At 40.0% G+C, this 20,893-nt stretch overlaps 1 long non-coding RNA gene across 2 annotated transcripts in view; it reads right to left on the bottom strand.

Annotated features, from left to right (window-relative positions):
• Positions 1 to 20,893, bottom strand: part of LOC102480821 (uncharacterized) — a 99,984-nt gene continuing 79,091 nt past the window's right edge. The window contains exon 4 of one of the 2 annotated variants that reach the window (XR_001369558.2): positions 1 to 105. This is a non-coding gene — a long non-coding RNA (uncharacterized LOC102480821). Of the gene's footprint in view, positions 106 to 12,016; positions 12,703 to 20,893 lie in introns of those variants that run through there. The other variant, XR_337029.3, reaches the window with a different exon arrangement.

The raw sequence follows: 20,893 nt of genomic DNA, 5'->3' as shown, positions 1-20,893 counted from the left end.
AATTGGGGAGAATGTGGACCCCAATAGGCAAAGCTTACCCTAATCCATTCAGCGGAGAAGTATGGATTGCTAGGAGGTGCAGGACAGCAACTTTCTCTTCTAGCTCTAGGGTAAGGGAAGAAGAGAGAGCATCCTCATTTATATGTGATCAGTGTGTCCAGGAGACTTATAGCCAGAAAGAAAATGAGGCCCTGAAGGACAAGACCCTGGCTTCCTGACTCCTCAGGCTGTCTCTCAAAAGGCCAAACCCTGACACAGGCTATTAATGAGTTACTTTAAAACTTTATGAAAAGAGAGTTTCCTTCATTTTTACTTTCTTTTATATTTATATTTATTTTTTTCTTTGGAGAGGGGAGACTTTTGCTTTAGGGTATACCACAGGTATACCTGTGCTAAGTGGAGAGATAGAAAGTGAGAAATCACCCCCCCTCCCCAGGGGGGACGGCCATGCTACAATCCCTGCTCCTCCATTCTCCTCTTGGAATTATGGGTACATACACACACTTGCTTGGTGTGAGTTTCAAACTGATGGTGTCAATACTTCAACTTCAGTGGCCACATGGAAGTCTATCACCTTAACCACTACAGCACCTGCTGGCCACTTGTCTTTCTAAGACAATGACTTATCATCATGGTTATTATTTCCCTTTTGTAGCTCTCTCCTTAACTGTACTTTGTGAATGACATAGTTTACCTCTTTAAGTAACAGACTACATAGCACAATTAAAAGTACATGCTACAGAGACAGGCTTCCCGGTACACGTGTTGCCTTTTCCATGTACTGACTGTGCAACGTTTGGGGTTTACTTAATCTCCATTCCTCATCTATAAAAATGCTATGATTGCAATAGTGATAGTACCTCTTCAGGATTATTGTGAAAATTAAATTAGTTAATACTTGTGAAGTTCATTGGATGGTACCTACCACAGTCCATGTAATTTTGTGTGTTCATTTTTATGATCCTACTACCAATATTCCATAATGGTTGACACATAGTTGGTGCTCGATGAATATCTGCTATTTTTATTTATTTATGTCATTTCATTTTATGCCAAAGAAAGTGGAATAAGCCAGTTCTTCCCATTTGTTTTCTAAGAAACTAATCCCCCCTTCTGAGATGCACCTGTAGCACTTAAAACAGTAGATCTGAGAACCTTGGAATACGGTACTTGTGCTCAGAGTTACAGTTCTCACATAGTTGCAAGCTCTTCTTCACCTTTTATAGCCAGAAAGTACAGGGACCAGACATAAACCTTGACTATATTCAATGCAACAATTTATTGGCATTTAATTGCTAATCATTCTTTTCTTTTAAAAGGGAAAGAAAAAATAAAAGTTAGCTAGAATCTGAGGACATCGAGTTTTACGCGCAGTTTTATAGTTACTGATAACTAGTTGTATGACCTTTGACCATACAGCTACCCTCATTTTGTGTCCTTTGTTTTGTTTGTATCCTCCTATTGTTCCTTAAGGCCAAATGTTTGACTTCATGTCAGCACCATAACGTTCGATAAAGCAATACATTTAAAAAGGTAAAGAGTCATAGTATGTAGGACCAAATAAATCATGTAGCAGAGATTCGTTTATTCATTGCTTTATTCTTCGGTTCAAATATCATTTGCTAAATATCCAGTCGGTACAGAGAACAAGACTAGTCTGGTTATACACATAAATGCACATAACCAAAAACTAAAACAAATTAGTTGGATTCCTTGTGTAGCTAAAAAGGCAAATACCTTGAATACAAAGTAATTAATAAAAGTGATAGGAAAGTGATAGAAATGTTAAATTGTTTACTGCTGTCAGTAATATCCCTTTTTCCCTTCTCTAAATAAAGTAATCAATATTAACTTGCCTCAGGGTATTTGTTAACAGCTTTAGTTGGTCAAAGTGTAAGGTTGCCAGGCATCTCAAAGCTAATCCCTATGCACAATGGAACTAGAATTCTGAATTCTGTAGGGAGGGAGAATACCTCCAAGAGTTCAGAGTGCAGATGATAAACCCTGGAAGGAGATAAGGAATGAGACTTTAGAATTTCTATGCAGGCTCCTGGTGGAGCTGAGGGTGGAGTGGAGAATGAACACTGGGAGTTCTGGGGTAGCAGAAACTCTCTTTGCCTTGCATCATCTCAGAGAGTACCAAGACTTCAGACGGTAGTGGCCAATTTATTAATATTCTAGAGTGCCTGAACACTATTCCAGTTTCTGGGTCTAAATTTGGTACAAAAAATACAAAACTATCTGCTTTAAAAGAATCACATTGGCTACGACAATGACCATCATTGCTTTAGGAAAAGAGGCTTCTTCTAGGACCATGTGGGCTCCCCAAGAATACAGAAGAGGAACAGCCAACAAAATAATATCTTTGCTGGAACATCCCAATTTTCTTTCTTTCAAAAGAAATTTAATTCAATTTAGCAGTACAAGGTACTGTGATATTTTGCAGTACAATTCCAAAAATAAACATACATTGATACTAGAAGTATGAGCAAAATTTTGTTTTAGGAGAGAGATTAATCAAGTAACTGAAGGGGCCAGGGAAGGCTTTGTAGAACAGATGAAATCTGAGCTACATCTTGAAAGATAATAATAAAAATAGCTACAATTTACAGAGCAACTGATATATTTCAGGTGCGTTAAAAACAAATTTAGACAAATCAAAATTCAACCGAGTTTATTTAAACAAATTTAAATTGGGCAGCCTCCAGGAAAATGGCTTCCAAGAGACTGCATGGTTTACAGGGAATGTATGTAGGATGAACAGAAAAGTGACATGTGCATGCAATAAAAAATAGAAAGTGTGGTACAAACGAACAGGAGTGAGATAGAGAGATCAGTGTTTACAGGTGGAGAGCAGGCTGTACAAACAGCTTTAAAGGTGGGCTTTCTGTGACTGACTGAAATGTGTCTAGTGTGATTGGCTTTAACTTAGTAACCCAGCTCGAAAATATTAAACAAACAAACAAACAAACAAAACAGCCTAATAGGTATGATTTTGGCTTATCCAGAGGGATCCAAATGTGGGAGTACATCAGCCATTGTAGGCCAGAATAGTTTAACAGGTAGTTTATATTTTTTCTTCCTAGTAAATATACTAACATTGTAAAAATAGGCATGTTTTTTATCCTCATCTATCAGTTGAGAAGCCATGGCTAAAAAAAAGTAAAGTAATTTGTCAAACATCACATAGCTAGGGCATAACTAAACTCAGTGATTGAGATGAAATTCAAATCCAGGAACAAATCTAATCTTATATAATTTCCAGTACAATACTAGTTTATAAAATTTGTTGATCATAAGATTTTTTTTGGAAGGACTTCAAAAATACAATTCCTAGAATCTTCAGACCACCAAGAAGAAAGAGAAAGAGAGTTATGTTTATTTATTTAATAAGAGAGAAAAAGAAGGAAAGAGAGGTATAGAGACCCCCAACAGGGTCCTTATGCCAGCATCCACTCCCAGCCTAAGTCAGTCTGGATCACAGGCACACAGGTGCATGCCTGATACACACAGCACCTTCCAAGATGGGTATAGCATCGCAAAGCATTGTGTTCCTATGGTACCACTGTCACCCGAGTATGTTTCCAAGCAACCTCCAGATGAATTTTATGGCCACCTAAACCTGGGAAGCACTGAACTCTCACTCAGTAAGTACCAGTTTTTTAGTAATACATAGAAAGGAGGGACATTTCAGGCAGACAATGACAATGCAGCATGGCAAGTCCTGGTGGGTTCTGAAACATGTTGTCTACTAGGGCTCAAATTTATGAAACCCAGTCATAGAACTTATGGTTGTCCCAGATGCAATTGAGCAAGATTCTAGAGGTCCTGGGAAGCAGCACTGAGGGCACAATTCTTTATTGCAAAATAACAGGGGGTTAACACAGATCTTTAAGCAGGAGGTGACATAATCATATGTATCAGTTGGCAACATAACTCCAACAGCAGTACAGAGTGGAATGCAAAGTAGAGGGACTAGTGCACAAGCAAGTGAAAAAGTAAGAAGACAGCCAGAAGCATGGGCTTTCTGTCAAATAGATGAAGGAGGTTCGGTACGATCCTGATGTTTCTGTCATTGGAGACTGGGTAGGAGGTGACATTAGAAATATTAAATCCTGTCTTTACTAACAGATCATCTGACTAGAATTCACTGCTCACCATAAATCCTGCCCATCTCAGATTTGCTTTCTGTGAACTTTCATCACTGAGAATACTGGTTAAGCAGGAAGTTTTGAAGAAGCATTGCCAAAGTTTGAATATGTTCCCCAGAAACTTATGTGTTGGAACTTGATTGTATTGTCTTCATTGTAAATATATTAAGTTTAATTCCTTTATGGTGTTCCAGGGCAAGGCTTAGTGGGCAGTCCTTGGTTCACTGTAATTGCAACAATAGTATCATGAATAGATTAACAATGTCTCAGAAGATCCAATGATCTCTGACTCTCTTTGAGAAGGGTTTAGTTTTCACAAGTTTTGGTTGTTACATAATAAGACAGACCAGTCAGGATCAATCCCTCTCCCTCTCTCTTTCTCTTTGTATGTGTTTGCCATCTTTCATGCTTCTGTTGGCCATGCTGTATATCTGTAGACTTTGGACTTTCCAACCACCAGAACCTCATAAGTTTGTAAATAAACTGCTAACTTCTTTACTATCACCCTGGCTCATGTACTTCTGTTAGCAATGTAATAATGGATCAAGACAATGGTGAAATACTCAGTGTTTTGTACATGCTAAATTCAGATATGCCTGATATACATCTAAGTGATGTCCAATGGGTAATCAGATGTAAGTTTTTAGAACATGAGTTTTTACCCTTTGATGTAAATGAGGATCACTTATGAAGCTAAAAGAAAAAAATATACATGGAACCCTCACCCTTGAGAATTCTGATTTATTACAGCTTGAATGGGATACAGATAGGTATTTAAAAAAAATCTTCATAGATTAGCCTGATTTGAAGTGGAGAATAAAAGCACTGCCCTGGAGTTCAAATTCTAGGTTTGCAATTTATCAGCTCTATGATCTAGAGCAAAATAACAAAACTTGTAAAGCCCTATCTACAAAATAACAAAATAACTTTTTGGCTAAAGGATTTAAAAAGATGGTGGTAGGGCCAGTAAGTGGCATAGTGGTTAAAGTACTGAACTCCCACATGAATGATGGCAGATCAAGTTCCAGACCTGGCAGCTTGTTTTCTCACTTTCTCTCCCTCTTTCTCTGTCTCTCCAGCAAACACACATACCCTGCAGCAAAAATCTCTCTAAAAAAGAGTTACTGTCAGTTAAATGGTTGGAATATTACGTGGCATATAGTTATTATTCAATAAGTATTATCTGCTAAGAGAAGGTCAAAGATATCAACTGTCTAAAGGAAAAAGAATATAATGAACTTAATATATCATAGAAAGTCTTAGTCAGGGGTCATCAGGTGGCATGGTGGTTAAGGGCGCTGGACTCCCAAATGACTGACCACGGTTCAAGTCTCGGGCCTGTCGGCCTTATGTCTCTCTCTTTCTCTCCCCACTGGTCAGATTAAAATAAATAAATAAATAAAGTTAAATTAAATAATTATTTAAAAAATGTTTAAAAAAGAAAGTATTAGTCAAAGACATAAAGATTAGTAACATGTACTTGGCATTATCCTAAATACCCTGAACTATGAATAGACACAAACCTTGTCCTTTTGGACCACTGTATTATAATATAAAAATGGATGCATTTGGTTTGTAAAATTCAAGGCCATTAGCCATACAATCATACAAATGAGTAAGTTTCCTGGCTTGAATTCCCTGCCCTTTTAAAAGCAATTAGATACTTTTTCTACTGAGAAAGAATGCATTATTCACTCCTTCTGAATATAAATATCCTGTTTTGTATGATGATAATATTTATTTATCATTGTGATTTAACAATTTGGAATGTTATTTTACACATCAGTCACTTACATGTTTGATTTACATGAGTAACATCTTCCAGGCTTTGATCAATACTAGAAACATCCAAAAGACCTAACCCTCTTACCCAAGACAGCAGGATCCCAGGAGGATGTATCTGAATGACTGACAAACTGGCATCCCCTTATCAATATCCTACTGTCTTGTTTCTCCCCTAAACTGGAATAAAGGGCAGAAACCAGAATATAATGTGTTAAGAAGCAAAAAAGGAGTTACAAGGTGATGACAACAATATAAGCAAAGCATTTAAGTCCAGTGACCAAAAATGTCTTGAAATGAAGGAAGGCTGGGACCAGCAGTTGGCATAATGGTTAAGTCACTGGACTCCCATGTAATCGACCGTGGTTCAAGTCCCAAAATAAATAAATAAATAAATAAAATACAAATGAAGAAAGATTTTTTTTGTTTAGGAGGTGGAAGCTTCAGCAAGTATATAAGCTAAGAGGAAAAGGCTGACTACAGAGAGATCTTTATCTCAAATGGAGACGGATAAACAAAGTGAACAAAAGATGGAAGAAGCAGCTTGCACTCAGATGCAAGAGGCGGCTCCTGCTTCCCTGAATTGGAGACAAAGGCCAACATTTGGATGCTATTGAGTTAATCCAAGAAAGAGAAACCAAGTGACAGAAGAGTTCATATTTCATAGCAGCTGTTTCCCCAATAAAGGTTATCATTAGTTAGGGACAAATCAAAGAATTTCTCTGCCTCTGTGAGGGATTAGAAGGCTGAAAGCCATAAAGGTACACGGGTAAACATGGTAGGCACCGACCCCTGGTAGCAGGAACTGTGATAAGTTTTGATATTTCTCCCTTTATTGGCTTCACACACTGAAATTGTACAGCCTGAAAGGACTGAGGAGGAAACTCTAACACTTCCCTTCACCTACCTTATATTCTGCCACCCGCTAAGGTCTCCCAGAAGTGTTCCTTATTCAACCTCAAGTTCACAAGAAAATAATGAAGATATACAAAACTGCTTCATGAAAATAAACATTATTTTTGAAAATTTCCAGGATTTCTGTCTTATTTCTTCCAATTTCAAGGATAATGACATCAATTCTATTTAAGGTCAGTGCCAGAAGCCCTTAAAATCATAGATCATATTTATTCTCTGATTACACATATTCATTTCAAATTATACATAGATAAGGTCAGAAAGGTACATGGAAATTATAGCAGTTGATTCATTGGTGGTAGGTGTCTAGGCAAATTTTCCACTTGTTTTATTAACATTTGTCATTTGTGGGACCAGCAGTTGGTGTAATGTCTATGTTGCTGGACTCCCATGTAGTCATCCGCGGTTCGAGTCCCAGGCCTGGTGGCTTAAACTCACGCCGGGCATGTGTGTGCATGCCCAAGGTCCCAAGAGGAAAATGGAGAAGGGATTGCAGCATGGCCATCCCCCCTCAGGGGTGATTTCTCGCTTTCTGTCTCTCTGTCTCTCTCTGTCTTTCTGGTGAGTGCACGGACCCTATAGCAAAAATCTCTCCAAAAAAAAAATTAAAACATTTGTTGTGGAACTAAACACATATGTTTATCTATGTGTGTGTGTGTGTGTGTATATATATATATATATATAACAATTTTATAAAACTTATCATTTTCATTTTTTTCTCATTACTATATAAAGATATGAGAATAAATAAGAAAATAAGATGGAGGAGAGGGGAACATTGTCCCCCTCTGGCCTCTCTCCACTCTGTTAGTCCCTGCCCACAGCCAGGTTTCCTTCCATGTGCAGGTGTAAAGATGCTTTGCAAAAAAACAGGTTCCTCTGGGTTTCTGTGGGACTTAAGTGACCTTAATGTAAAAAGAAGTTATACAGGGCTCTGATTTCAGATCCTTTCTCTTGCTATGTAGAATTGAATCTGTTGATGGTCTTACAGCTGGCCACAAATTCTGCAAATTCTGCCATAGATGCAAAGAGCATCTAGAGCAGGCAGGGGAGTTTTATAGGATGGGCTGAGTGCTGTGACTTGAAGCAGTTTCTGGGTACTGAAGAAGACGGGCAGGAGTGACACCAGAATGTGAGTAATTGACTCTTCCGACAGTCCTAGGGATTTTGCACAAAATTAGGAGGATTTTGTGTGTTCACTACATCTCTTTAATCAGGGGCTAAGATCCTGCATGCAACTGAAAGTCATGCTAGCTTTCTTCCATTTCTGTTTTTTATAAACTTAAGTTTATGTATTTATTTCTTCCATGAATGAGAAAGAGAGATAGCACCCCAGCTCTTGATGCCTTGATCCATCCCCAGCACTAGCCAGCCTCAGATCCTAAGCACACGTGTATCTAGCATACTCAAGGAGGTCTCTGGATGTGAACCCAGAACCCTCCCATGTAGGTCAGCCTTGCACCACATCATTTTCACTGCTGTACCATCTGACCCCAATCAGGCTACCTTTATTTTATTATTTTTTTGAGAGGTTTTTGCTATAGGGTGTGCACTTGCCAGAAAGACAGAGAAAGACAGGGAGACAGAAAGGGAGAACTCACCCTCAAGGGGATGGCCACACCGCAATCCCTTCTCCTCCATTCTCCTCTTGCTTACACACACACACACACACACACACACACACGTGCCCAGTGTGAGTTTAAGCCACTAGGTCCAGGACTCGAACCACAGTTGACTATGTGGGAGTCCAGTGACATAGCCATTACACAACTGCTGGTCCCCATGCTACCTTTCTAGACTCCTGTCATAAGAGAAGTGGCCATGGCAAGATTATGAGTGACAGAGCAATCATGTGGAGGAAATTTCATGCCAGCTAGGAGCGCCGGACAGTTGAACCACCCTAGAAATAAACCAACCTCTTCCCCTGTTTTAGAGTTTTGTAAACCACAAGGTCTATGTTTAAACTATTGTATTCATTACACCTGACCCCTACGGTAGACATCTGGAAGAAATAATGATTGCAGGTTATTTATTTCAAATACAAATGCTGTGCACATGCAGCTCAGCTAACTCGGCCTCTTGTGCTTGATAATCTAATTTAGCTTCTGGCTCCTCGGGCCTGTCAAGCCTCAGTGTAATTACTCACCAAATCGACCACCTCATTCAGCTTTAAATCAGCCTGGTAAACATCACTGGTCTGTCAAACAACGTTGTTTGGCATGCTGATTTTGAGCATTTATATTCCTTTATTGTTTAGTCCCTTCTCTCTTCTACCCAGGCCATCACTTTCTCATCTGCCATGCTGGACTCTGTTTATCTCTCTGCTTCAGTATTGGTAGACAATTACAGGAGTAACAGCTATAATTTCTCATGGACAGTCCTGTAATAATAAGCTCCGTCACAATTCAGTTCAGAACTCTGGCTGGCAGTGACCGAGGAAGTCCGCTGCGGAGAAGCTGTGCAGCAACCCTGGAAAGCAATAATGAGGATGTGAACAGGGAGGAGCCAGGGAGACAAAGAAAAGGGAAGAAGCCAAAGAATTCTTACAGAGATCACATATAAATTTACTGAGGGTAGAGATAAAAGACACTTGAAAGATTACAAACCATTTTTTCATGGCAGAAAGTGACAAAACAAAAGGTTAAAAAATAATCACTGAGAGATATGAGAAAAAATATTTTTTTAAAACATTATTTATTTGGGACCAGCAGTTAGCGTAATGGCTATGTCGCTGGACTCCCATGTAGTCAACCGTGGTTCTCGTCCTGGACCCGGTGGCTTAAACTCACGCAGGGTGCATGTGCTTATGTGCCCAAGATCCCGAGAGGAGAATGGAGGAGAAGAAATTGCGGTGTGGCCAACCCCCCGGGAGGTGATTTTTTGCTTTCTGTCTCTCTTTCTCTCTCTGTCTGTCTGGCGAGTGCACGCGCCCTATAGCAAAAACCTCTCCCCCCCAAAAACATTATTTATTTACTTTTGCTTACTATTATTAGTTTTTTAAATTTGCTATAGGGGACACATATGCACACATGAGAGAGAGAGCAACAGAAAGCAAAGGCCAACATTTGGATGCTATTGAGTTAATCCAAGAAAGAGAAACCAAGTGACAGAAGAGTTCATATTTCATAGCAGCTGTTTCCCCAATAAAGGTTATCATTAGTTAGGGACAAATCAAAGAATTTCTCTGCCTCTGTGAGGGACTAAAAGGCTGAAAGCCATAAAGGTACACTGGGGTAAACATGGTAGGCACCGACCCCTGGTAGCAGGAACTGTGATAAGTTTTGATATTTCTCCCTTTATTGGCTTCACACACTGAAATTGTACAGCCTGAAAGGACTGAGGAGGAAACTCTAACACTTCCCTTCACCTACCTTATATTCTGCCACCCGCTAAGGTCTCCCAGAAGTGTTCCTTATTCAACCTCAAGTTCACAAGAAAATAATGAAGATATACAAAACTGCTTCATGAAAATAAACATTATTTTTGAAAATTTCCAGGATTTCTGTCTTATTTCTTCCAATTTCAAGGATAATGACATCAATTCTATTTAAGGTCAGTGCCAGAAGCCCTTAAAATCATAGATCATATTTATTCTCTGATTACACATATTCATTTCAAATTATACATAGATAAGGTCAGAAAGGTACATGGAAATTATAGCAGTTGATTCATTGGTGGTAGGTGTCTAGGCAAATTTTCCACTTGTTTTATTAACATTTGTCATTTGTGGGACCAGCAGTTGGTGTAATGTCTATGTTGCTGGACTCCCATGTAGTCAACCGCGATTCGAGTCCCAGGCCTGGTGGCTTAAACTCACACCGGGCATGTGTGTGCATGCCCAAGGTCCCAAGAGGAAAATGGAGAAGGGATTGCAGCATGGCCATCCCCCCTCAGGGGTGATTTCTCGCTTTCTGTCTCTCTGTCTCTCTCTGTCTTTCTGGTGAGTGCACGGACCCTATAGCAAAAATCTCTCCAAAAAAAAAATTAAAACATTTGTTGTGGAACTAAACACATATGTTTATCTATGTGTGTGTGTGTGTGTGTATATATATATATATATAACAATTTTATAAAACTTATCATTTTCATTTTTTTCTCATTACTATATAAAGATATGAGAATAAATAAGAAAATAAGATGGAGGAGAGGGGAACATTGTCCCCCTCTGGCCTCTCTCCACTCTGTTAGTCCCTGCCCACAGCCAGGTTTCCTTCCATGTGCAGGTGTAAAGATGCTTTGCAAAAAAACAGGTTCCTCTGGGTTTCTGTGGGACTTAAGTGACCTTAATGTAAAAAGAAGTTATACAGGGCTCTGATTTCAGATCCTTTCTCTTGCTATGTAGAATTGAATCTGTTGATGGTCTTACAGCTGGCCACAAATTCTGCAAATTCTGCCATAGATGCAAAGAGCATCTAGAGCAGGCAGGGGAGTTTTATAGGATGGGCTGAGTGCTGTGACTTGAAGCAGTTTCTGGGTACTGAAGAAGACGGGCAGGAGTGACACCAGAATGTGAGTAATTGACTCTTCCGACAGTCCTAGGGATTTTGCACAAAATTAGGAGGATTTTGTGTGTTCACTACATCTCTTTAATCAGGGGCTAAGATCCTGCATGCAACTGAAAGTCATGCTAGCTTTCTTCCATTTCTGTTTTTTATAAACTTAAGTTTATGTATTTATTTCTTCCATGAATGAGAAAGAGAGATAGCACCCCAGCTCTTGATGCCTTGATCCATCCCCAGCACTAGCCAGCCTCAGATCCTAAGCACACGTGTATCTAGCATACTCAAGGAGGTCTCTGGATGTGAACCCAGAACCCTCCCATGTAGGTCAGCCTTGCACCACATCATTTTCACTGCTGTACCATCTGACCCCAATCAGGCTACCTTTATTTTATTATTTTTTTGAGAGGTTTTTGCTATAGGGTGTGCACTTGCCAGAAAGACAGAGAAAGACAGGGAGACAGAAAGGGAGAACTCACCCTCAAGGGGATGGCCACACCGCAATCCCTTCTCCTCTTGCGATCTTGGGCTTACACACACACACACACACACACACACACACACACACACGTGCCCAGTGTGAGTTTAAGCCACTAGGTCCAGGACTCGAACCACAGTTGACTATGTGGGAGTCCAGTGACATAGCCATTACACAACTGCTGGTCCCCATGCTACCTTTCTAGACTCCTGTCATAAGAGAAGTGGCCATGGCAAGATTATGAGTGACAGAGCAATCATGTGGAGGAAATTTCATGCCAGCTAGGAGCGCCGGACAGTTGAACCACCCTAGAAATAAACCAACCTCTTCCCCTGTTTTAGAGTTTTGTAAACCACAAGGTCTATGTTTAAACTATTGTATTCATTACACCTGACCCCTACGGTAGACATCTGGAAGAAATAATGATTGCAGGTTATTTATTTCAAATACAAATGCTGTGCACATGCAGCTCAGCTAACTCGGCCTCTTGTGCTTGATAATCTAATTTAGCTTCTGGCTCCTCGGGCCTGTCAAGCCTCAGTGTAATTACTCACCAAATCGACCACCTCATTCAGCTTTAAATCAGCCTGGTAAACATCACTGGTCTGTCAAACAACGTTGTTTGGCATGCTGATTTTGAGCATTTATATTCCTTTATTGTTTAGTCCCTTCTCTCTTCTACCCAGGCCATCACTTTCTCATCTGCCATGCTGGACTCTGTTTATCTCTCTGCTTCAGTATTGGTAGACAATTACAGGAGTAACAGCTATAATTTCTCATGGACAGTCCTGTAATAATAAGCTCCGTCACAATTCAGTTCAGAACTCTGGCTGGCAGTGACCGAGGAAGTCCGCTGCGGAGAAGCTGTGCAGCAACCCTGGAAAGCAATAATGAGGATGTGAACAGGGAGGAGCCAGGGAGACAAAGAAAAGGGAAGAAGCCAAAGAATTCTTACAGAGATCACATATAAATTTACTGAGGGTAGAGATAAAAGACACTTGAAAGATTACAAACCATTTTTTCATGGCAGAAAGTGACAAAACAAAAGGTTAAAAAATAATCACTGAGAGATATGAGAAAAAATATTTTTTTAAAACATTATTTATTTGGGACCAGCAGTTAGCGTAATGGCTATGTCGCTGGACTCCCATGTAGTCAACCGTGGTTCTCGTCCTGGACCCGGTGGCTTAAACTCACGCAGGGTGCATGTGCTTATGTGCCCAAGATCCCGAGAGGAGAATGGAGGAGAAGAAATTGCGGTGTGGCCCACCCCCCGGGAGGTGATTTTTTGCTTTCTGTCTCTCTTTCTCTCTCTGTCTGTCTGGCGAGTGCACGCGCCCTATAGCAAAAACCTCTCCCCCCAAAAAAAATTATTTATTTACTTTTGCTTACTATTATTAGTTTTTTAAATTTGCTATAGGGGACACATATGCACACATGAGAGAGAGAGCAACAGAAAGTGAGAAAGCAAGCTGCCAGATCCGGGACTCTAACCATGGAGTCAGTCATGTGGAAGTTCAGTGCCCTAACCACCATGTCGCCTGCTGGCTTGGAAAAAATATTTTTATTCAATTCTAGTATGGTAGAAATGGGCAGTATCTCTAAAAACTTGGGGGAAAAATTTTAAAAGAAGCAACTTATAGGACCAACTCGGCCTACATTAACTTATTCAAAGAATCTACTCTGGTATATAGTGACATATACCAACTCTGTATGAGATACTCCCCAGCATATATTTTAATGATTCCAAACTGCGTGGCTTCTCCTGCTAAGACACCTAACGCTTTCTTTTTTCTTTTCTTTTCTTTTTTCTTTTCTCTTTCTTTCCTTTCCCTTCCTACCTTCCTTCCTTCCTTCCTTCCTTCCTTCCTTCCTTCCTTCACTCCTTCCTTCCTTCCTTCCTTTCTTCTTTCCTGTCTCTTTCTCTCTCTCTCCCCCTCTCCCTCTCTTTCCTTCTTTTCCTTCCTTCCTTCTTCCCCTCCCTTCCTTCTATCCTCCCTCCCTCCTTCCCTTCCTTTCTTCTTCTCCTCTTCTTCTTTTTCCTCCTCCTCCTCTTCCTCCTTATCTTCTCCTCCTCCTTCTCCTTCTTCTTATTCCCTATTTTTTTCTTAATTGCCAATGGCAGCATGTGCTCACCAGAAAGAGAGAAACCCTTAATGGAGCATAGCCACACCACAATCCTTTTTTCTCCATTTCTCCATCCCATCAGGATTTGGGGCACACATGCACAAGCACCAGGTGTGTTTTTCAAGTCACAGGGGCATGAATTCAAACTGCAGTTGGCCATGTGGGATCCAGCTTTCTACACACAGCATTTAATGAACCACTATACTATGTGGCTGCCCCTCTTTGCCTCTTTTTTGTATTCTCTATAGTTTCCAAATACTACCCATCTTCCATTCATATCTTCCTCAAACTTGTTCATAATTGAACTTCTCTTAAAAACTTTTCAGAATACAGCGTATCATTATCTCATTTTTGAGAGTTTACCGTGGGCTGAACAAGGCACCCAGAATTTTATAGAGCTTTTATAATATAATATTCATAAGAAGGGAATTATTATCCCTTCTTAACACATTATTTAAAACCTGCTAAAATGGGTTGCTTTTGTTCTGTTTTCTTGTCTGGACATTTCTCTGATGGAGTCATAGGAATATCTGGCTCAACCATTTTTTGAGAACCATTTTATATATGATATCCTGTGTAACAAGTTATCTCAATACTTCATACTTGAAAGAACAAACATTTATCATTTCACAGTTTCTAGGTACAGCTTAGCCCAGTGCCTCTGCCTCGAGGTCTCTCCTAAGACTAAATTGAGGTGTTACTCAGGGCTGTGTTCTCATTTGAAGGCTCAATGGAGAGAGAATCTGCTTCCAAGCTCTCTCATGTGGTTGCTAGGAGAATTCAGTTTCTATCTAGTTGTCAGCTGCAGATCTCCCTCAATTCCTTTCCTTGTGAGTCTTTCCATGGGGAGAGGCTTCCCTCATGTCAATTAATAGGAAATCCCCAAAACAGAAGAACCAAATCTTTGTAGCCTAATTTGAGATGATTTACCATAATCTATTCATTAGAAATAGATCTTGGGACCACCAGATGGCATAATGGTTATGTCACTGGACTCTCACATGGCCAACTACAGTTTGAATCCTGGACCCAGTGGCTTGAAATTCATTCCAGGTGTATGTGCATGCATGTACCAAATTCTGAGGAGAATGATGGAAAAGGGATTGCAGCATGGCCATCCCCCTAGGGAGTGATTTCTTGCTTTCTGTCTCTGTCTCGCTTTGTCTCTCTGGGCATGTGTACATGTCCTATAGCAAAAATCTCTCGAAAGAAAGAAAGAAAGAAAGAAAGAAAGAAAGAAAGAAAGAAAGAGGTCTCTAGATTCAGCCCACACTAAAGTTATACAAAAGTGTAAATGACAGGAGGCAAAACGATTAAGGGTCATCTTTTTTTTTTCCCAAGAAAGAAAGAAAGAAAGAAAGAAAGAAAGAAAGAAAGAAAGAGGTTTCTAGATTCAGCCCACACTAAAGTTATACAAAAGTGTAAATGACGGGAGGCAAAATGATTAAGGGTCATCTTTTTTTTTTTCCCTCGGGAGAGCTTTTTGCTATAGGGCACATGTGCTCACCAGAAAGACATAGAGACAGAAAGCAAGGAATCACCCCCCAGGGGGGATGGCCATGCTGCAATCCCTTACCCTCCATTATCCTCTCAGGATCTTGGGCACGCACATACAAGCGCCTGGTGTGAGTTTAAGCCACTGGGTCTCAAACCACGGTCCATTCTCAAACCACGGTCCACTATATGGGAGTCCAGCGACATAGCCATTACGCCAACTGCTGGTCCCCATTAAGGGTCATCTTAAAGGCTGCCAACTACACAGCCAAGAGCTTGGGATCCCAAAAGTGTATTTGGAGGAACATTAATTGTCTTTGCAATATCAATAGGGGTTTGGGAAAAGATTCTACATTTTGCATTTAAACTATATCTTTAAATTTTTCCAGGAGCATTAATAAAGCTGTACAATAACTACATGCATATCCATTACATTATTCTCTATGATTTTATTATTTTTGTAATATCAAATAAAAATATTTTTCAAGTATATATTAAAAGAATCAGGGCCAGCCAGTGCTGTGGCAGTTAAGAGAGCTGGAAAAAAATTTTAAAAAGAATCAGACACATTCCTAGAGTTGTTTATATGGTTTGTCCATCCTGTTGGGATCTTGGGCATGTGAACACATGCATCCAGCTTGTTTTTCAAGCCACCAGGCCAGGATTCAAACCATGGAAAAAGGACAAGCTAGGTGGGAGCTGACTTGCTCAACCACTAGGTCACAACACAAGCCCAGAAAATCTATTTTTTTTTAAGGCCACCAAACAGAGCACTTAAGATAAAAAGAAGGATATATACACCTTTTCACCAGTTTCTTAGTAGCCTGATTTGGAGAATATATTGACTTTGCCGGGATTACTGTTTCTCTGATTAGTTATGTTTCTTTTCTTCCTCAACTACCTGGAGGGTGTGTATGGGTCCATGATTCAGGGGCACCACAAATGGTTTTGAAGATTATCCTTGCCGAGGAGACCTGGCCAAGCAGAAAGAGTGGCTCTTCTAAAAGAACACACAAAGGTGCCTGATGGACTCACAGCAGCCCTACCTGACCCTCCACTCCCTCAAACAACCTAGCAGTGCCAGATGTCTCCCAGATACACTAGAAGGCCCTCCATCCTTTCTATCATGTCAGAAAAGCAACTGGAACTGCTTTGTCCCAGGAAATAAGGAAGAAACCAAAGGGAAGATCCATAGGAGAACAATGTCTGAAAAAATGGCAAAGAATGCAAGAGATCTGAAGGAGCAGGTGCAATAGGACAATGGGCTGAATTTCAGGCTTTAGCAAGTGCACGAGAATCCCATCTGAGCAAATACAAACACGAAGGGTTTACTGAAAAGACACAGAACAATTTTACAGAAGCAAAAGCCCAGTCTGGCCTCCTGAAAGTTGGAAAACTGGTGATTTCCTCCTTTCTCTGAAGTCAAACTGCCTCTCCTCTGCTCATCTCTTCACATCTGCTCTATTTCCCGTTTTCTCGCACAAGTTTCTCCTACTCAGCAGAGTGCTCATGGCAAGAAAATGGCTCCTCAATTTCAACTCCATAGGACCATCCTGTTCGTGCACTCATTGTTCTCCGACCACAGTCTGTATAAATTTGGATCAAATTTCCAAAAGATGAAAGGGCAAATCCATATTTTCGTCATTTTGCACAGACCCAAAATGAACACATATATGACTTGTAAAGAGAACTTTCTATCAGTACTATTAACATTCACCAGGATAGTAGATGTCGATATTGAGTTCTATAAATCAGACCATATCTGGTTTCCAGCCACTGGGTCACAAGCAATGCAAGATATAAGCAATTTTATGTGAACTTTCCCACAAAATGAATAATTTATTGATGATGATCAATGGTGAAATAACCATGCTTTAAACCTTCTTCCTCTAAATAAACTATTGGACTGACAGGTCCAGACATGTGATTTATCAAAAAGGAAAGAAACAGGCTTTTCTGATAGACTGCCTAGGAATTATGGGTTCACGACTTAGGGAAATAGGTTCTTCTCCCTTGTTTAACAAAAGGAAACTATATCTGTGGATTAATACTTGGAAAATGTATATGCCTACCATTAGAGATGACTTTGAACAGTCATGGAGTCATCAGTGCTTTATTTAGCAAAGTTTTATAAGAACCTTGTTAGAGTACTGAGTCTACAAAATTCAGAGCAGATGACCTTGATTTACAAATATTAGAAAAATAAATATCAAATAAAATACAGGTTTTTCAGGACGAATGTCATAAGCTTCAATATTGTTGCAAGTTACAGGAAAATTCAAGTGCTCTGAAGGATGTTCAGTGTAAAGATTTTGTCAGAAGTAAGAGGACAAGCCAACTAGAAAATCCAGGTGGAACATTTTGAAGCTATATCAACTGATTATAATGATGTAAGTTTCGGGCTCCTTCAGATCTTTTTTTCTAGCTTCCTCTACATATCTGTCAAATAATGTAATAGGACAAACCAAAAGAGTATTATATGCAAAATATATAGTCTGGAGTATAGCAATAGAGAAGGAAAATTAAATCAACAAAGCTTAATGTTACCAGACTCACAGAATTTTGTCCAAATCTAGCAGTTTCTTGTCACATCTTATCTCAAAGGTTTTGATTTCTGTATCTTTTCCCATAAATGTTATGGATTTTCCCAGGCATGAACTGTATCCTTTTTAATCTTCATAATCATAGCAACTGATGACATATCTAGTACAGAAAAGATACTCAGCACATACTTGATAAACGAATGTGGTTGTTTCATTTACAGAATTTTAATAAAGGAATCTCTCAACTAGAAAAGAAAATTGTTCCTAAAAATTCTCACCTTAAAGACATAAAGTATTTGGGGGCTCTCTTGACTGTTGTTCCTGTCCCAATGCAGGCCCTCACAAACAGCCTACAGCTAGCCTGTAAGATCCAGTTGCAGAAAAACATGAGTCCTGAAAATTTCTGTGACAGACTCTCCACATTTCCCACAGCCACTACTTTTTCTGCCATCTCCCCAGCTTTCTGGACTCAGGGCTCAGCACTTCTGACTTAGATTGATATTTTGGGCTCCTTCAAGTTCGATGACCACAAAATTTCCCCTCTGGTTAATGAAATTTCTGCTTTTTACCTGACTCTTGTCTCTGCTTACTCATCAATAATTACAATTTTACTAGGCTTCATAAATATTATTGTTATAATCAAATCAACCTCTGAGTGATAATGGTAATCAAAGTATGCTAATAGAGACACCTGTCATCACTTGGGTGTATGACACTCTTCAGTAGTTCTGTGCTTTGGCTGTTCATAGAAATGATCTGGTAAATCTAAAAATATTAATGCCTAATTCCCACCCCATAGATTTTAAAGTGATTGATTCTTCTGAGGTGAAGCCTAGGCATCAGAACTTTTAAAAAACTCTCAGTGGCCAGCAGGTGATGTAGTGGTTAAGGTGCTGGATTCACACTGCCCAACGCAGTTCATGTCCCAGACCCACTGAAACTCACACCAGGCGTATATGCATGTGTGCCCCAAATCTTTTTTTTTTTTTTTGGAAAGATTTTCGCTATAAGGTGCGTGCGATTGCCAGACAGACAGAGAGACATAGAGACAGAAAGCGAGAAATCACCCCCCGGGGGAATGGTCACATCACAATCCCTTCTCCTCCATTCTCCTCTTGGGATCTTGGGCCCGCACGCACACGCACCCGACGTGAGTTTTAAGTCACCGGGTCCGGGACGCGAATCACGGTCGACTACATGGGAGTCCAGCAACATAGCCATTATGCTAACTGCTGGTTCCTGTGTGCCCCAAATCTTGAGGAGAATGGAGAAGAATGGATTGTGGCATGGCTATCCCCTCCAGGGATGTTCCCCTTCTCTCTGTCTCTCCACCAAGTGTATGTGCCCTGTAGCAAAAATCTCTCTGAAAATAAATAAATAAATAAGCTAAAAATTCCCAAGTGAGTCTCATTTAAATGTTCAAATCTCTGCTTTACATTGAAAACTAAACTGGTAGAAAGCTTTTTTCCATTTTGTGGAAGTCATACATTACCAAATGAAAATAAAATAGTTTCATAGCTTCTAATTCTTGTCTGAGTAAATCATGACATCTATGTAATTATTACTTGATGGATGTAGGTTGGCTTAAAAGATATGCTAAAAATTACCCTGGAAATAAAATGAGGTAAGTTGGGTTTGAGCTTTGAGATTCCACAATAACAAGAAAAAGATAATGTTAACTAATTCCATAAGGATAGAGTCTTTTGTCTAAAGTTAAATCCAGAATGAAGGTTCTCCCTTACTTCACATCTTTTTTTCAAAGAATTATTTATTTAATTTTATTTATAATTATTATTATTTTTCAATTTGCTACAGGACATGTGTGCTCACCAGAGAGACACACAGAGAAAGAGAAAGAGAGGAAAGTGAGAAAGCAAGTTGCCAGGTCTGGGACTCAAACCGGGTTTGGCCATGTGGGAGTCCAGTGCCTCAACCATCATGCCACTGCTGGCCCCTCCCACTTCATATCTTAACCAAATGCTGAAAGCTGTCTGTCCCTCGATGATGTGAGTTAGAGTCTACTTCACCCTTCCTCAGAATCAAGAAATGTGGGCATTCTCACCCTGGCAGTCTCACTTGTTTGCCCAGGTTTTGGCTACTGTGAGAGATGCCTGTCTGGAGAGAGAGGGGATTTGGCTCTTAAGCGTGGGAGGAGGGGGAATGCCAGCTCTGGGGTCTGACTCAGGCCTAAGATATGCCAAGAAAGCCCAGGGGCATGCAAACTTCCTCAGCTATTCCTTTTTAAAAACGACATGGATACCCCCCTGCCAGATGCAACCACAAGAAATAGTGCTGACTCAGTGGCTTCTGTTTCAAAGTCTTAGGAGATAAGGGTACAGCTTCCTCAATCTTTCTGTGTTCCTCTCTCTAGATTCACTTACACATGGTGTCAAAAGCTTCAACTCCTGGGTTAAAGGAGTGTTTACTCTGTTGAACAAAATGGTAAACGATACTGCAAAAATTATACTCCATGCAGTTTAAATGAGCGCCATATAATATATTCGTCTTCTTTCATTAAGCCTGTTAGTACAGTCTTCTGCCGACACTCCTCGGAATCCTCCACTTGGACAGTCCTGGTCTCCCACCTTTCTCAGATATAGCTGGGAAAAGACTGATCACAAACTGTTCAAAACTTGCACCGTCCCTAACATGAGATCCCAAGTGGATTTTGTCTTAGCCCAGTTCTTATAGCCCCTGCAGGAAATGGCATTGTCATTTAAGAAGAAACCTGACTCTTCTCCAAGGATGTATCTGTCAGGCACTGTGATAGCCTTGCTGGTGCAAGGGAGAAAAGATAAGACAATTCATTATTTGTTGGAGCTACAACTTGAACAGAGTCAAATGCAGGCAAAAAAAAAAAAAAAAAGAAAAAAAAGAAAAAAAAAAAAAAACGAGCAGCCCAAG

This window comes from Tupaia chinensis, unplaced genomic scaffold (genome assembly GCF_000334495.1).
Source record: "Tupaia chinensis unplaced genomic scaffold, TupChi_1.0 Scaffold143951_1, whole genome shotgun sequence".
Classification (NCBI taxonomy): domain Eukaryota; kingdom Metazoa; phylum Chordata; class Mammalia; order Scandentia; family Tupaiidae; genus Tupaia; species Tupaia belangeri.
This window is presented reverse-complemented; position numbering and strand designations above follow the sequence as displayed.